The 15,642-nt window shown below is 41.2% G+C and overlaps 1 long non-coding RNA gene across 1 annotated transcript; it reads left to right on the forward strand.

Annotated features, from left to right (window-relative positions):
• Nucleotides 1-6,689: 6,689 nt before the first annotated feature.
• Nucleotides 6,690-8,633, forward strand: LOC121397682. Its single transcript, XR_005963830.1, has 3 exons — nucleotides 6,690-6,857; nucleotides 8,175-8,231; nucleotides 8,375-8,633. It is a non-coding gene; the product is annotated as an uncharacterized LOC121397682 (long non-coding RNA).
• Nucleotides 8,634-15,642: the final 7,009 nt, after the last annotated feature.

A 15,642-nucleotide genomic window follows, 5' to 3' on the forward strand; every position in this document is an offset into this window, starting at 1 on the left:
CCTCCCAAGCTCCAGCACAAGGTAAAGTGGTGCCGTGATCAACTTGATCAGCCATATATGTCTAAGGCATCTCGGATTCTGGCACGTCATAGGGAGGGTAGCACTATAGTCAGCTCGTCGAGGCCCACCGGGTTGGAATTACTAAGCATCTGCGGTAAAGCCATAACAGTTTCCGGCGTAATCATGCTCAGGGGGCCCACGGACGCAGGTCTCTGGGGATACATTCCCAACTGTGAGCTCCTTGTCTGCCACACTTAACCGCTTTCCACAGTGATGTCCCAACCGCTAGCCACAGAAAATCTCTGTTTGTTTGGTGGGAGCATTGTAAGGGCCTGCAACCATAACGTCGTCCTGCTCGTCAGCCATAGTTATCGGCTTCAGCTGGATCAGCCCATCATCAGACCATTAACGACCTCCAGGGGGTAAAAACGTCAGTCCAATTCCATACTATAGCAGCGCCAACAAAAGTATTAGCATTTAGAAAAAATGTGAAATATGTAGAAATACACGGGTGCCAGACTCCCCCAAAGAACTTTGGGGGAGTCGGCACTCTCGTCCCTAGGTTCAACTTGCCTGGGTGCAGTGTCCAAAATTTTTGAAATAATTATTCAGTAAAGAAGGTCTGCACTCTCAGGACTTAAAAATTAAATAATGTTTTATTAACAAAAGACTAACATTTCAGCATCTCCGAGGCCTTTCTCAAAGTAACAACAGACAATGAAAAATGCATTAAATACCCATGATGGTGGGAAAAGTTAATTGGCTGACATGTCATCCTTGTCATCATCACAATGCATCCAATAGCATCACTCAAAATACATCAATACTAAACATTAAAAAATACTAAGAAATACAGATAATCATATCACTGTTAACCCTTTAAGTGCCACAGATCGTAGAATCTACGTTCTGTGGCTCAAAGGACCAAAGTGCCACAGATCGTAGATTCTACGTTCTGCAGCACTTCCGGGTTTGAGAGCGGAGGAGCGGCTGTCAGAGCCGCTCGCTCCGTTCCTACATGATCCCCTGCCCCTAGGCAATGAGCAGAGCAGGGGATCGAGTGGCCCCTGGGGCGCGATCGCCTAGGGGCCCCAAAGCAGTAGCAGGCACGTGTTACTTACGTGTCCTGCTGCTGCAGCCTGCACTGCGCCAATCAGCTCCGCCCCCACAGCACAGGAACAGGCAGATCGTCGCAGAGCTCTTCCTGGGACCCCTCCACATTGTGTGCAACACTCTTCAACGACTTTTTCAGGTTAGTGCAACAATTACACACACACACACACCAACACACACTTATTACAGTTATACACACTTAGATTCACACTTACACACACTTACACATACATTTTTGGGGATCAGGGGGGTTACTCACACCCCCTGCACTCACACACATGTGCACACGCGCACATAACATGTAATTTACCAATTGTACACGCGCACATACATGTCTTTGTGGCTTTTTTTTTTGTTTTTCTTATCGCATCATCTCTTTTTTGTCTGAAAAAAATGTTTTATTGCCATTACGAATAGCATATTCGCTAACCGTACTGTGCAATACCTTTTGTATGTTATTTCAGTGATTATACTGCAATTTTGGGAATTTTGGTACATTTTTAGCCATTTTATTGAATTTTTAGCCATTTTATTGCATTTTCAGCTCTGCATAAGTTGTGTTCACTTGTTTCTGCCCGTATAACCTATTTGGCCCAGCTAAAATATTCAAACTGTGCTTCTGACGGCCAATTACACTAGTCTGGAAAAAAAACGTTGATTTTTGTGGTTTTATTGGATTTATTTGTGTTTCACTCTTTTCTGTCTTATTTTGTTTTGCCTTGTAAATTTTATCTACTATATATCCATTTGAGCGTCTCCGTGTGCCACATAGTTTGGTATATCTATGCATATTGGGCATCAAAGTGTTCAGTAGACCCCTGGCGTTCATATTTAGGATGTTTTATGCTGATATGTTACGAAATGTGGGGCATATAATTGGGTAAAATAAAAAGCTTTGTGACGATTTTCAGAAGTTTGATAAAAACCCGTTATGTTCAGCATTGCTTTACAGTTTCGCAGTTTGCAGTAGAAACACATATTTACCCATATTGGATTCGTCAGAATGTGTACTTTCTGAAAATATATGGTTTTCTAGCGTCACTGTACTGTTAGGGGGTCTTATGTCTCGAATTACATATACCAGGTGCTTATATTGCAGCAGCCAGTGCGTCAGCCGTGAAAATGAATATACACTATTGTCATTTGGGGGTCTCTGTGCGCCACATAGTTTGGTATATCTATGCATATTGGGCATCAAAGTGTTCAGTAGACCCCTGTCGTTCATATTTAGGATGTTTTATGCTATGTTACAAACTGTGGGGCATATAATGGGGTAAAATCCAAGCTTTGTGACAATTTTCAGAAATTTGATAAAAACCGTTATGTTCAGCATTGCTTTGCAGTTTGGCAGTTTGCAGTAGAAACACATATTTACCCATATTTGATTCGTCAGAATGTGTACTTTCTGAAAATATATGGTTTTCTGGGGTCTCTGTACTGTTAGGGGGGTCTAATGTAGCATAATACACATACCAGGTGCTTCTATTGCAGCAGCCAGCGCGTCAGCAGTGAAAATGTATGTACACTATTGTCATTTGGGGGTCTCAGTGCGCCACATAGTTTGGTATATCTATGCATATTGGGCATCAAAGTGTTCAGTAGACCCCTGTCATTCATATTTAGGATGTTTTATGCTGATACATTACAAAATGTGGGGCATATAATGGGGTAGAATTCAAGCTTCGTGACGATTTTCAGAAATTTTATAAAAACCGTTATGTTCAGCATTGCCTTGCAGTTTGGCAGCTTGCAGTACAAACACATATTTACCCATATTGTATTTGTCAGAATGTATACTTTCTGAAAATATATGGTTTTCTAGGGTCTCTGTACTGTTAGGGGGTCTTATGTCACATAATACACATATCGGGGTGCATATATTGCAGCAGCCAGCGCATCAGCCATGAAAATGTATATACACTATTGTCATTTGGGCATCTCCGTGCGCCACATAGTTTGGTATATCTATGCATATTGGGCATCAAAGTGTTCAGTAGACCCCTGGCGCTCATATTTAGGATGTTTCATGCTGATACTTTACGAAATGTGGGGCATATAATGGGGTAAAATTCAAGCTTTGTGACAATTTTCAGAAATTTCATAAAAACCGCTACGTTCAGCATTACTTTACAGTTTGGCAGTAGAAACACATATTTACCCATATTGGATTCGTCAGAATGTGTACTTTCTGAAAATATATGGTTTTCTAGGGTCTCTGTACTGTTAGGGGGTCTTATGTCAAATAATACACATACCAGGTGCTTAAATTGAGGTAGCCAGAGTGGCATTCATGAAAATTCATATGCACTATTTGTACTTGGGGGTCTCTGTATGCCACCTAGTTTGGTAAATCTATGCATTTTGCGGATCAAACTGTTTAGTAGACCCCCATGCTCCTATTTAGGATGCTTTATGCTGGTAATGATACATGGACATTACGATACTGGAAAGTTGAAGCTTTGAGGCAATTTTCAGATATTTCACCAAAACCGCCAATTTTGAGAAAGCCTTGCGACTCAGTAGTTTGGAGCAGAAAGGCATGGGTACCCATTTTAGATTCGGTACAATGTGTACTTTCTAAAAATATATGGTTTTGGGGAGGTAAACCTATATTTCTGTGTTTTTACTTCACAAAAAATGCAGTCAATGTGTTGATTTTTCATTAGCTGAAGTTACCCACAGGACTATTTGTATGTGCTAACTTCATTTTGGGGCCTCTAAATGCCAGATACTTTGGTAAACCTATACACAATGGGCACTGAACTGTTTGGAGGACCCCATGCAGCTATATTTAGGGTGCTTTTTCTTGGTATGTAGTGATAAACATGCAATATAATGCTGGAAAGTTGAAGCTTTGAGGCAATTTTCAGATATTTCACCAAAACCGCCAATTTTGAGAAAGCCTTGCGACTCAGTAGTTTGAAGCAGAAAGGCATGGGTACCCATTTTAGATTCGGTAGAATGTGTACTTTCTAAAAATATATGGTTTTGGGGGGGGGGTAAACCTATATTTCTGTGTTTTTACCCCACAAAAAATGCAGTCAGTGTGTTGATTTTTCATTAGCTGAAGTTACACACAGGACTATTTGTATGCACTAACTTTATTTTGGAGCCTCTAAATGCCAGATATTTTGGTAAACCCATGCACAATGGGCATCAAACTGTTCAGTGGACTCCTGGCAATCATATTCAGGGTGCTTTTTCTTGGTACCTCATACAGTGTGGAATATGCGGAGCAGCAAAATAAATCCTTTGAAGTGATTTTTCAAAATTTTGATACATTTTTATAAAAACCGCTACATTCAGACAAGCTTTGCTGTTTGATAGTTAAGAGTAGAGAGACATAGTTACCCATTTTGGAATCAGTAGAATGTGTACTTTTCAAAAATATATGGTTTTCTGGGGTAAACCTAATGTTTCAGGATTTTTAGGCCTTGGAATCTAAAGTATGCCGTTTTCTGCCTTGTTGCTTTCAAAATTCGGTAATATACTGCAGGGAGTTTTTGCTGTACAGAAGTTCTAAATCTCCCTAAAACGATACATATCTGGTATTGGCATGTTTGAGAGACACGAGGCTTTCCAAATCAGTTGGATTTTCATGTGTAAAATGAAACATTTTTCTGGTATAAATACATATATTGTGAAAAATAGAAATTTTTAATTTATTTTTGTATTTAGAGCTATAAATCTTTTGGCAGAGGTGGAAATACATGAAAACTCAAGCAGATTTAGAAAGCTCAGTTTCTCCCGAAAAAAACAATGTATAGTTTTCCTAGGTAAACTATAGGTTTCCCCTCAGAAAATGCTCCTAAATTGAGAGAGCACAAATGTTGTCAAATGTTACGGCTGACATTTCGCGTAACCAAAATGTGAAATTCTGCTGGCACTTAAAGGGTTAAAACACCCCTTGTTTAAGAGAGGAGAATAGTTAAAAACAAACTTTGTAACAGTTGTGAATCTCACTCGCAACTATTTAAATGTATCAAAATACTAGGAAATACTGGTAATGTTACAAAAAACATTATTTAATTTTTAAGTTTTACCTGCAACTTACTAGCTGCTTTCAAAGTAAAACTCCCAAACTTGGCTGACCTTTTATTAGACACCAGTGGGATCACCTGACTATAGCTGGGAAGGGCTATATATATAACAAACAAGGGAAAGTTGTGCTCACCACTAATTTTTAAAAACATTAGGCGGGGGTGCAATGAGGCTGTGACCACAAAAATACATGTAGACAAATACAAGAGGTCAGGCAGCTAGTAAGTTGCAGGTAAAACTGTAAGGACCATCTGGGATTTGAACACTTGGGACTGGGGTTGCTGGACCATAAGTGCACAGTCAGAGCACTTACCAAGTGAGCCACTGGAGGCTCTTGGGGCTGGTCCTGATCCTGTTATAGTGATCCTGTATCTTGTTACCCTCATGTGTTTTGTGTTCCCTAATCAATTGCCCTTTATAAACCACGCCCTGAGCCTTGCTCAGGGCTGAGTCATTGAATGTGTTTGAATCTGAATGTGTTAGGTTTTGTTCCTGAATCTGTTCCTGGATGTTCCAAGTTCCTGAATCTTGTTCCTGTGTTTTTGTTCCAGCTTTTCATTGCCTGCCTGGTAAAGACTTTATTTTTGACCTGTTCCTGTTTTGCTTCAGTTCCATTAAGTCCTGTATATTTCACCATGCCTGCTTCAAGTATTTGCGGCTTTTTTCCCTGGGCTTCCACCACACGCACTGCCAAGTGTGAATTTAACTCCCGTTGCAGTGGTTTCCCGCTGTGAACGTTACAAAAACTTAGTCCCTTTGTAAAATGTATAATTAAGCAATCGAATTCTTAATGAATCAGATGAAAATTGAGCGTAGGACTGGCCAGATATGGGATGACTTTGACGTAGTTGGTCAGCTTAAATATATTGCAATATATGGACAAACAATCCCTATTTTGTTTAAAGGGTAAGGTATTTTTCAGTAGCAATATGCACAAAATGTCTGTCTTAAATATATTGATAATAGGTTGAGTACAGAGGACCTCTTGTATTTGTCTATATGTATTTTTGTGGTCACAGCCTCATTGCACCCCCTGCCTAATGTTTTTAAAAATTAGCGGTGAGCACAACTTTCCCTTGTTTGATATTTATTTATTTATATATAAAAAACAAACAAAAAACGTCAGCACTCATGGGTCTTGTGCGATAAAATGTTTAGTGTTTATTCAACGTTTCGGCTCTTGAACGTGAACCTTCCTCAGGAAGTGTGTGTGTGTGGTTTCTTTGCTTATCTTAAATTGTCACAAATGTATCAAAGTGCAGCTGCTCTGTGTTCTGGGCTCTCTGCCAAAAAGCCTCTTATTTAAATTCAATTTCAGAAACTTTGTATCTTTTTCAGGCGTCAGTGCAGGAGATAAAAGAGGACATTTCAGTAAGAAACCCGGGACTTTGGTTTGAGCTGTCAAAATAGGGACTGTCCTGCAGAAAACTGGACAGTTGGGAGGTATTAGTGATGTGTTGGCCGGCCCAAAACCTGCAGGACCGATAGGTTTACCAGCGGGTTGGGCGGGTTCGGGCTGGCTGTTGCATCAAGTCTTCTGGTTGGGTTGAAATCAGTGGTCATTTATTGAGCTTATTATGTTAATTGTGTGTTAAGAAACACTTTCATATTTTTTTTTTTCTATGAATGACGAAGCATGTTCTTATAAAGTCTGACTGTTATTGTCTCCTTTAGCAGATCACCATGGAGCTTCCTGTTTGTGGGTAGGTGTGTCTTTAAAAAGCAGCATCCTGTGTTCTGTCTGTGTGTCCTGCTCTCTGCTGGGTGGCATGCCGTTAATTTAGCTGTTAAATTGTAGTCCGGACAGTAAAGTTTATTTTAAAAATGACAAGTGTATGTGCTGTGGCTTTTAAGATGGATTAGGTATTGGGCAGTAGGAGCAAGTCTGCTCTTTTTGAGGGCATGTAATATAAAGAGCTGTTTTTAGTGGGTGCGAGAAGTCCCACAGAGATTTTTTTGCTATTAAGCCAGATCACTTGGAGTAACTGCAGTAAGGATAAGCCAAATTATCATGTAGTGTTGCCCTGCCCTGGTAAAACTGATCTGTTTGCTTCAGAAACACTACTTTAGTTCATCTAAACAAGCTGCTGTGGAGCAATGGCGGAAATTGAAAAACGGCTATATGGCACAGGTTAACTAATGGATAACAGATAACACCATTAGACAGACAGATCTTATTTGCTATCTGATGTGTAACCTGAGCCTTTTCTCCTTTGAATGGCTGCCCCCATTGCTACACAGCAGCTTATTTATATAAACAATAGTAGTGTTTCTTAAGCAAACACAGCAGTTTTACCAGTGCAGGGCAACACTGCGTTATATTTTCATTACTTTAAAACAATTTTATTTTTAGATGTTACTGTTCCTTTAAATAATATTGGCCTATTCTACAGCATGATAAAAAAATTTGGACACTTATTTGCAATTCCCCCTTTGTTTTGCTATACTCGAGGTTGGTCCCTGAAGGATAAGCTATGCCCCTCAGACAGCTTAGTTGGAAAAAAAGCAAAGTCTATTTCTAAGTAACCCAAAAAAAGGGACCTTCCCGTGTCTAAATTGTATTTGCTGCACCTCCATTATTAAGGGGAATACAGTTGGACACCCTACAAAAGGAACACCAATCAGATTGAATGATTATGCCACATGTGAATCAAATTACGTAATATACATGTTGAAATGCCCTTGCGGACAAGCGTATATTGGACAGACCACTAGAGCGGTCAAAGATCGTATAAAGGAACACGGGTAATTTTAGAAACTTTAAACCAGGTACGGCCACGGATACATGAGTATCCAGACATTTTTCTAACTCATGTCATAATCTGAACCAACTAAAATGGTGTATTCTGGAGAAGGTACATAAGCCGAGGAGAGGGGGAAATACCAAAATGATATTGTCACAGAGAGAAGCATATTGGATTAAACGAATAAATACTATGACCCCTATGGGCATGAATGATAGTTGGAGCATTAATTCCTTTTTGTAATATGTAACTAATTATTTGCTTCATTGTCCTCAGATACTAAAGCCTGCCCACGTTAGAATACTTTTCAGCCTGAATTAGGCTCTCCTTTCGGTAAGATATACATATTAATGTCATATGAATAGGCAGCATAGCATCAAGTGCAACATTTGAATGCTTAGGTAGGCTCAAAAATGGAGCAGTTCCTCAGCAGATACTGTTTTGTCTTTTGTACAATTATATGTATTTCTTTTTAGATCACTTGTCACGGAGGGGCAGTTTGGAATTTGGATTTCTATTTGGACTTACAACATGGTTCCATATATACTGCACTTATGGACATGCAGAGACAGTACCAGCAAGGGTTAAATGTTTTCACTTTTGAATTAGGGGGTGTGGAATTCTGGTGTTGACCTTTAAATGTTCTGTTTTCACTCACCTGTACACACTTGAGAAAGGGCCTTTGCAGCCCGAAACATGTCGTGTGGACATAAAATAAAAGCTTATTAGCAGTTATTCTGCCTGCTGTATGTTTTCCCATCTTCTCTGATACAGTCACTATGAGTAATGTGTTTTGGTTAAAGGGTAACTCCACCCAAACTTAACTCAAGGTTTTAAAAAAATAAACCTAATTTTAAGCAACTTTGCGATGTACATCAATTTAAATAATGTGCAGACTTTTCATGATTTTTAATGATTTGGAACAGTTCCCTAAGCCTAGCCCCCTGCTCTCCTGCTGATCATTCTGATTACTTTGCTGAGCTAGCCTACTACTGTTACTTTGTATCAGTCCTTAGCCTGCATCCTCACAACCCCACAATTACCTGCAATTCATTGTGGGTTATAAAGTTCCTGAATGCTGTCTGTAAAATGTGGAGAATTTGTTACAATTTGTAATGTCAGTGTTTTAGCCCCTTCTTCCCTGCCAGGATTTCAAATGACGCAGAAAGCGTTTGTTAAACAGCTTGATTTCAGCATATAAAATGGCATTTATTCATACTTTTTGGAAAAACAAAAACTGTTATGGGTATATTAGGTGTTTCTGGTTTTTCTGAGCCTCTTTATCAAATTTTGGTTTGCAGTTCCCCTTTAAGCAACTTTTATTATCCAGTTTGTTATGTTTTTGGTTGCCAAGATTGAGGAGAGTATAACAGTGCTTTATTAGCAGGTTCTCATGCAGGCATTACACAACAGTAACTTTCACTTTTAAGCTGTCAGGAAGTATGCACAGTAGAAGTCTTGAGCACAGTGGCATCTACAGGCCATCTGCACAAACACCACATATTCCCCCTATAGTAGGAAAGCATTTGGGCAAATGTAATAAACAACAACAATGCATCTTAAAGCAATAATATACATTATTCACATCACATTGTCCTGGGTCCATGCAGGTAGTTTTCTGATTCTCTCAGTACGCCTTATAGGGTCACGTTCTTCAGGCTTGTTGCAGTTGACATCAGGAGTAGGAAAATGTCCTTCATGAAATGGAGCTTCTCTAAAGTTATATCTTTTTTTTTTAACAATTCTTTTATTGAAACAATTGTACATGCAATTAACATCACTGTTACAAATACAATTTTTGTTCCGTTTTGTACACGTTCCATGTAAGCATTTTGTTACAAAATAAAACATAAACGAAAAAACAATTACACGGTGTCATTGTCATTCTTGCCTTATTCCTACATTTGATTGTGTTTTCTTTGCCATAGCTTTAGAATTATAACCATGCAGTTCTATCACAGCACATCAAATTAACCATAGATGTAACTTTAACAAGTAACGAATACTGCCACTGTTTCCCAGCATGACTCAATATAAACACATAGTACTAATCCTGTCCCGACTTTGTCTCGCATACCTTTGTCACCTAACCATAGTAAGTGCAGTCTGTTTAAGAGGTAGTGAACCAATAGTTAGGCCTATGACAGTCCCACATCACATCCGCATAATATGTACAAATAATGGGTAATACGAGCACAATGTATGCGGTTAATGAGTCAAGGTGGATCCAGATCAGGGTCTTCTTCAGTCCACAAGCCCCATATCTTATCAGGACAACCCCTTTTCATATATGTAAGTTTGTACAATGGTAAGGATTTTTCTATTAACTGTACCCATTCTTGGGCATTAGGCCCTCCGCTAGATTTCCAGTTGAGTGCAATCACTTTTTTTGCATACATACAGAGTATGGATAGTAATGTGCGATGAGCCCTCCTCTGAGACACGTCCTCTACCTGACTTAGTAAAAGTATTCTAGGTTCTAGTGGCACGAAGAGGTCAGTCTTAGCTGCAATGAGTTGCACACCTGCCCTCCAATATATTATTATCACTGGACAATCCCTTACCATATGAAAAAAGTCTGCAGGAGAGTGTTGACATCTGTGGCACTCTGAACTAATAGCTGGGTTTATTTTATGCAATCGCTGTGAGGTAAAGTATACTTTATGCAAGTAGTTAATTTGTGTCATCCTGTCTTTACTGCTAATCACAGGTTAGTGATTCTTCCCAATTTTCTTGCGTGATCTCGGGAATGTCATGCTGCCACTTTGCTCGTAATTTATGTAGTGGGGTACCCCTCGTATTCTGTAACTGAGCATAAAAGTGCGATAGTGGTTTGCGTAACTCCTGGTTATGTATCCCTAACTCTAAGCCATTTGGTGTGATGTCCACAGATTCATTCTTAAATTGGGTTACAAGCGCGTGTCTCAGTTGCAGATACCTGAAAAACATAGTATTCGGTAAAGTATAAGTGTCTTTCAGAGCTTGAAAACTGACAGGTTTACCTTCTGCTATGACATTGGACATGTATTTTATATTATACCTTGCCCAAAGCTGGGGATCTGGGAGCAACTCCAGCTGCTTCAGATAGGGGTTACACCATAGTGGGGTAAAACTGGAGCACTGATGTTGTAGCTTTGGGTAATATTGGAGAGCCAACTGCCAGGCATTTATTGTCTCTTTCATCAGAAGAGATACTGCAGTATTGTAAGTGGTACCCCGGTATGGTAGGTTTCTCAATCCTTCAAAAGACCCTGCCAGTTTAGCTTCAAGTATCACAGATGCATTTGTATCATCGGAAATGGCCCAGTTCCTTACAACCACCATCTGTGTTGCCAGATAATAAAGGAACAGGTTGGGGGCTGCCAACCCTCCCTGATGAGAGGGGGAGTTGTAAAGTGGTGAGAGCTAATCTGGGAATAGTGTTATTCCAGTACAATGTAAGTGTGAGGCTTTTGAGTGTAGAGAAGATTGCTCGTGGAATCAACATGGGGGACTGCCTAAATATATAAGTTAATTTCGGTAGTATTACCATTTTAAATAGATTTATTCTACCAATTAGAGATAGGGGTAGACTCGCCCAAGCATTTCTTTTCTGTTCCATATACTTAATTTGAGGCAGAATGTTAAGTTCTGTATATTTGGTTAAATCAGCGTGGATCCAAATCCCTAGATACTTGAAGGTGGACACCCAGTTAAGACCAAGAGTCCTTTGGGGGGTAGCTGGTGGGAGAGCATCAATGGGAAAGAGGACGGACTTGGACCAGTTGATCTTAAGTCCAGAATAGTTAGTGTGATCATTTATAATATTTAGAGCTTGTGCTAGTGCCAGATGGGGGTTGGGTAAATATAATAAAGTGTCATCAGCATACATTGAAATGATTTCCGTCAGTTCCCCAATCTTAAGCCCTTCAATTTCTTGGGAGGCCCTAATGCGGCAGGCCATAGGTTCCATGGCTAGTGCAAACAATAAAGGAGAAAGAGGGCAACCCTGCCTGGTGCCCCTAAGGATTGGAAATGAAGCAGACAATTTGGTGTTTGTACGGATTTTGGCTACAGGCAGCTGATATAGTGCTCTTATCCAGTTAATGTACAATGGGGGTATACCTACTCTACTCAACGTGGCCCATAAATAATCCCATTCAACTGAGTCAAAAGCCTTTTCGTTATCCAGAGAGGCAATCAACCTACTACCCGAATTATCGTGTGAAATGGAAATGTTGGTGAACAGTCTCCTGATGTTTATATCCGTGGACCGCCCAGGCATAAAACCCGTCTGATCTGGGGAAATTAAGTTAGAGAGTAAGGGCGCTAAGCGCGTTGCCAATACTTTCGCTAAAATTTTTGCGTCCGCATTAATGAGTGCAATGGGTCTGTATGAGGTACATTCTAGCGGGTCTTTGCCCGGTTTTAACAATAAAATTATTAAAGACTCTCTCAGCGAGGTTGGCAACGGAGACCCAGTTTGCACCCCATTATATAATTCCGTCAGGAGAGGTGCAAGTAACTTAACATGTTGTTTATACCACTCCATTGGCAACCCATCAGTTCCTGGAGTTTTTCCGGCCGGGAATGAGGCTATAGCTGTTTCAACCTCTACTAGCGTGATATTATCGGCCAGCCCCATAGCCAGTTGTGTCTCCAGAGTTGGCATAGCAATGGTTCCCAGATATTCACATATGTCATCAGTGGTGGTACATATTTTGGGGCTGTATAAGTCAGCATAAAAATCCATAAATCTTAGATTAATATCTTCTAATGAGGACACAACAGTACCATCCAATAACCTGACAGCAGGGATTGCCATACTCGGCGTTTCCTCTTTAGCTAGCATTGCTAGTAACTTCCCATTTTTGTCCCCGTGCTCAAATATATTACCTTTCTGATAGAGTATATGTTTTTTGGTGAGCTCAACTTGGGCAAGTTTCAAGGCATTCTGGCTGGCCTGCCACCTCTGATATAGATGATTGGATGGGCAGTTGATATATGCCTCCTCCTCCACCTGAGCTGCTACCACTTTTTGGGCTAAGTCAGCTTGCGCTAGTTTTGTTAGTGCAGCAATATTGCTAATAAATTCCCCCCTGATATAAGCTTTGAATGCATCCCATTTTACATGTAGGGAAGTTTCGTCACCATTCACGGCCAAAAATTTTTTGATACTAGTATTAATGATTTCGTTTAAATGAGTATGTTTCGCCCAGTAAGGGCTCAGCCTCCACACTCTATCCATGGGAGCTTGCGAGTACGTAAAAGTAAGTAGCAGGGGAGAGTGGTCTGAGATGCCTCTCGTAAGCATCTCGACCTTTTTTACCCATTTGGTCATCTCCGAACACCCTAGAGCCAGATCTATTCTCGACATACTGTTGTAACCAGGGGAGTAGCACGTATACTGTTTGATCTGAGGGTTACGTACTCTCCACAAATCCACTAGATTAACGGTGGAAACCCAGCGGTTGAAATGCCCGAGGACACTCTGGAGGGATGCAATTTATCCATTACAGCATCAGGTACGGCATTAAAATCAACGATAAGGAGAAATGGCGCTACGGGCAGATTTAGCATTTTCTCCGTCACTTCGTTGAAAAATTCCTCAGGAGGTGAAGGGGGGGCATATATATTCGCTGGATTGAATTTTTTGCCAAAAACATTCCCATGCAGAAGGATAAATCTACCATATTTATCAGAAAGCACTTTTTCTACCTTTAGAGGGCACGTTTTAGCTAATAAAATAGATACACCCCCAGAATAACTGGAAAACGAGGAGTGATACATAGATCCGATCCAGGGTTTTTTCAATGATAACAGTTTAGTACCCACTAGGTGAGTTTCTTGGAGAAAAATTATCTGGGGCTTGTACCTTCTAATAAAGTCAAAGACCAGTCTACGCTTTATCCCATCACCCAATCCTCTTACATTCCACGACATTACGCTAATGGTAGCCATCATCATAGGTAGAGAGAGTAATGAATCCTGGTGAATACACAGAGAGACCAAAACTGCACATTGACATGAAACCACAATAGGTTAAGAATTTCAAGACACCGTAAAAGACAACACTGCTAACATTCCCCACAACTTTAACCCATACCCAAACCCACCCTACCCACTCCATAACCTAAAAGAGTGAGTTTTGTTTTCCAACTTTACCCCTAATTAGTGATGGGCGAATTTGCGCCGTTTCGGTTCGCTGAAAAATTCGCGAAATTCGCGAAACGGCGAAAAATTCGCGAAACAGCGCCGGAGTCTCATTTTTGACGCCGGCGCCCGTTTTTTTTTACGCCGGCGCCCGTTTTTTGACGCCGGCGTCCATTTTTCGAAAAAAAAAATTTTGACGCCGGCGAATTTTGACGCCGGCGAATTTTTTCGCCGAATTTTCGCGGGCGTTTCGCGAATTTATTCGCTGGACGCGAATCGCGCAAATTCGCCATAAATTCGCCCATCACTACCCCTAATAAAATAAAGTAAACTATGAATGGGGGGGTTAGTGTACGCACTTTGTCCTTACTAGGCACACTTGAATGTCCATGGGCCAGTCACTGCCGCCCGGGAATGAAAGGATCTTGTAAGAACTGTCCTGCAAAAAAGACATATGTTGTATTGTTACCTGTCCGGGAGAGTTTCTTCTGATACAGTCAGTGTGAAAACACCGGTAGACGAACCATGACTACCAGATTGATATTGTAATCCCAAAGTCCGAACTGCGTCCCACCAGTTGGAAGCAGAATGAAGCAGCTCATTGCTCTCTCCGTGGAGACTGCCGTGGTCTTTCCTCCAGCCAAGTAAAGACCTCCTCCGGCGTAGTAAAGAAGCTGGCTTTGCCGTTGTCTGTTACTCTCAGTCTGGCCGGAAACATCATGGCATACGGGATTTGCCGTTGTCTAAGTCGTTGCTTGGCTTCATTGAATTTCGCCCTCTGTTTCCGAATTTCCGTAGAGAAATCTGGATAAAGTGATATTGTATGATTCTCAAAAAATATTTCTCCCGCTCTCCGAGCCGCTTGTAGAGCCGAGTCTCTGTCACGGTAATTCAGAAGACGGGCAATTAATGGGCGTCGAGGGGCCCCCGGTGGTGGTGGCCTGCCCGGCACTCTATGTGCCCTCTCCACCGTAAAGGCTGATGAGAAGATGGCTCGGGTAAACATATCAGTCAGCCATTTTTCCACAAAGTTTTCTGTGGCTGTTCCCTCAACTCTCTCAGGCAGACCCAGTATCCGTATATTATTCCGTCTCAGACGGTTCTCCAAGTCATCTGCCTTGTTTTCCAGCAATGCTAATTGCTTTTCTGTGGTTAACATCCTGTTGGGAAGAGGTGCTGTGCAATCCTCCATGTCACTGACCCGTCTTTCCACCTCCCCTGTTCTCTCCCTCAACTTCTGAACATCATGCTTCAAAATTGCAAAGTCTGTTCTGAGTTCATCAATTTTCCCAACCAGAGCAGTGTGATTTGAGGTGATAGCCTGCAGGACTGCTGATAAGGTAGGCTCTGAGGGGGATGGCACAATTGCAGGGGAGGAGGATGCAGTGTCATTATGCTCTATATCCGAAATCCCTGCTGTGCTACATGCAGTGGAGGACATACCTGCTGGTAGAGGTTGTGGTAGTTGCTCTCTGGCAAAGCGTGCTAACTTTCCTGCAGCAGCGCCTCCAGGGCCCTGCACTTCATCAGAAGCGGAGCGCGCCGCGTGGTGTTCGCCGCCATTTTTGTTAGCCATGGTGCGGGGAGACACAGAGTGGCGCGCTGTGTTATT

Source organism: Xenopus laevis, chromosome 8S, assembly GCF_017654675.1.
Source record: "Xenopus laevis strain J_2021 chromosome 8S, Xenopus_laevis_v10.1, whole genome shotgun sequence".
Lineage (NCBI taxonomy): Eukaryota > Metazoa > Chordata > Amphibia > Anura > Pipidae > Xenopus > Xenopus laevis.